Raw genomic sequence first — 3,633 nt, 5'->3', positions numbered from 1 at the left:
TCTTGTGGTACTAGCAATTTCATTTGAGATCAATTATAAAAATCACATAATGAAACTTTGTGGCTTAAGGGAAGTGAGTTCAGGTTTAGATATGTCACTCCAAGTTTATCTATGTATTCTTTGGTACGTTATGTGTATTTATAATTATTAATAATATAGTTACACATGATTTTATCATTATACATTATATAAGTAATTGTTAACTATATAATTATGCAAAATTTTAATATTTTTTATTATTTTACTTGTTAAATATATAATATTTTAACTATAATACTAATTAATAAACAAAATTAAAAACTATACATTTAACTAAAAATATCATTCAATTTATTATCTTTACATTATTTATTCTTTATTTATTTTTTATATATATTATTTGAACTAAAATGTAATTAATAACTTAATTTATGATTTATTTTTTTAAAAGGAATCTATGGTTTATATAAAATATATGAATAAATATATTTTATAAAATGTGAATGGACTCCCATGTTTTTTGAACATGATAAAATCTGGTGGGAATGAGAATGAGATTAGGTTTTATTTTTTTGTCTTATCTTTTTATAAACTTAAATCCAAATCCAAATTCATTCTTTAACAAGGACGGGATAATGATAGTTAAGCCCCCCAACCCGTCTCATTGACATCAGTTTATTAACCTAATATAGCTATTTATCCAAAGTTTACTAATTAGCATATTTAATTTCATCTAATATAATAGAATTTGTTAATGGTAAACTAAAAGGCAGGCACCTTATTCATCCTTAAGGAAAATGATAGAGACGTAATAGTTTGTCTATACAACTGTTTTTTGCTTTCACAATCATTTGTGTAGTTAAGCACAAATTCTGATGTTATAATAGTATTATTCGCATTTCAGTAGTTTTGGTATATAATTTGTTTGATAGAATTATTAATATACCGACCTTAGCTCAGTTGGTAGAGCGGAGGACTGTAGTTGTTTGAAGCGGATATCCTTAGGTCGCTGGTTCGAATCCGGCAGGTCGGATTTTTTTGTTTTGTAATTAACCTATAATTATCAAAATAGGAAATATGCATTTTTTCCCCCCAAATATCAAATATATAGTATGCATGAGTTAAAAGATAATTTTCTTAACTGATTTATCTTTTTCGATGTAGTTATTATTATTATTATTATTATTGTTACTTTTATGTAGAACTGATTTAGCTTTTGGTAAAACATATATGGATTTTCACACACATTTGATAGAGAAAAACTAGATTCATCAGTTGCATATATTCTGCCACATTTGTACAAGTACCAGCAGACTACTTACCCGTACATATCATTCCATCATTTCCATAATTTTCTTAACATGTTAAAACTTTTAAAAAATATATCTTTAATCAAAATTGAAGAACAGAACATTAAAAGCCAGTCCTAGATGGAAGCAAGATTTCAGTGATACCCTTGGCAGCAGCAGCAGTATTATTGAACCAATAATTCATGATATGGGGAGTGTCACTAGAAAAATAAAGATAAGAATTTTTTGAACTCAGATAGGAGAGAATTTACAATAATTAACGTACACTTTTCAATCAATTGAGGTAGCTAGACCCCTTTGGTATAAAGATAAGTATTAGTTGTTACTTAAACATTCCCATAACTTCATAAATGAAAAAATTGTACATTTATTCACTTGATAATTGTAAAGGATTACCAATTTACCAATGTATAGACACTAAAACACTCATGGAATAGTTAATCTTCAAAATAGTTTCAAGAAGAGAACCGTGCATAATCAAATTTTAGTCCTGGTGGACTTGCTAATAAGTTGAAGGAATAGCTGTTAATCATATATATATATATATATATATAAAGAAAATTTCAATTGATGCAAAAATAAACTGTCTATTTAACTCAATCTGCATGTATTTTCATGTGGCCACTATAAGTTGAAAGCTACCATTGTTTGGTCTTCTAAAGTAAAAAATTACCCAAATTGGAAATTAGGCCACTTGGTCGACTTGAGTTGGTTTTACTTTCTCTGTGTATACCACTCTTATGCATTATATCTTGTACGTGTTCCCTTTAATTTCTTTCGGGTGATAGAATTCATTTGAAGAAGACATTTTTTTTTTCTTTCATTCGTGTCATGAGTTTACTAACTTTATATATTTAATATATACGCTCTCAATCAGGTGCCTATTTTTCTCTTAATTTCACCAAATCCTTCTATCTATCTCTTTGTTGATAATTTTCCTCTAGTAAGTAGTAACTACTACGTACTCTACTAACTCATCACTTTTTCATATCAGCACGGATTATTATAAGAAACTATTCGATCGATGAGGACATTAGTTAAACATGTGAAATATTATTTCAACTATTTCGGATATATATTTAATAATTTCATTGACACTAATAGGGTTAACGCACAAAACTTCTAATTATTTGTTGAAAAATGAGTATCGCATCAGCAAGTTATTGTGATAAATATAATGCCAGAGATACTAGTAAAGTAAATTGACTGTTGTTTCTAATGAGTCAACAACAAAAGTAGACAATTCTATCATAAACTACTATGCCAAGCTAACCAGTCACTGTGGCAGTGCTCTAACAATATTCTAAATAAGTTATTTTTTTAAAGTCAATATTCTAAATAAGTTGCTTAGGTAATTTGAAGATAATAGAATGAAAAGAATGAGGATCTTAGTTATCTGACAGGAACAATGCACCCAACAACCACATGGATAAACAAACATTTTGCTTCTCAGAATTTTTTTTGCTAACATGCTATTCATGGATACAGGCTAAATAAGTTAAACCCAAAAGAATTGAGGAGCAAGACAAAAAGAGAAGTAATTTTCTTTTTAAATTATTTTATTTGCTCAATTCATTATTCTCATGGAAGTTATCTCTGACATCTCAATAAAATTATAACCTCTTTTACCTGTCTAAACAACAAAACCTAATTCCCACTCCATTCTAAACGAACTTCTCCACTTTAAACAACCAATTAACCAATTCACATTATTCAAGCTTCTAAACATAGCCTTAGTGCGTGTTTGATTTTATGTTAGATGCTTCGACATTACTTTTAACAACTGATATGATTTTAGGTATACATTTACATGTTTGATTTCATTTTGAGAAATTGATTATGATCTATAACCGATTCTAAGTTTAAATAGTTTTAAGTAATTTTTATGTTAGATAAAAAAATTATACCAAGTTTTGCCACTAATTAACTATTAGATAAAAACATTAAAACATAAATCATTGTACTAGTTCTAAATTAATTTTATTCAAAATTAAAAATCAATTTCACTTAAAATTAATTTTCATAACATTCCGCCAAACACCTACTTAATCATGAAGAAGCCAATTTCACTTGGAATCATATATAAAAATAATATTTACTATTAAAAAAAACTTAATGAAAGTTTATAAGTTAGCATATTTCATCTCATATATAACAGAATGTGTTAATAATAACAAAATTGACAAGCACCTGTTCGTCGCTTTTGAGTATCTTTAATGCTAGATTGTAAGTTTAAGATTTATTTTTTATAGGATCTATCACTAAACAAATCTTTGAAATTTCCAACGTGTTGGACGAGTTCTTATGAAACAACTCTAAAGATCTAAAAAAATAATAATTTTTA

General features: G+C 27.1%; 1 non-coding gene across 1 annotated transcript; it reads left to right on the top strand.

Annotated features, from left to right (window-relative positions):
• Positions 1 to 924: 924 nt before the first annotated feature.
• On the top strand, positions 925 to 1,012 carry TRNAY-GUA. Its single transcript is given in 2 exon segments — positions 925 to 961; positions 977 to 1,012. It is a non-coding gene; the product is annotated as a tRNA-Tyr (tRNA).
• The last annotated feature ends 2,621 nt before the right edge of the window (positions 1,013 to 3,633 follow it).

Source organism: Glycine soja, chromosome 3 (genome assembly GCF_004193775.1).
Source record: "Glycine soja cultivar W05 chromosome 3, ASM419377v2, whole genome shotgun sequence".
NCBI lineage: Eukaryota > Viridiplantae > Streptophyta > Magnoliopsida > Fabales > Fabaceae > Glycine > Glycine soja.
Note: the sequence above shows the minus strand (reverse complement) of the source record. Positions and strands in the feature narration are given on the sequence as shown.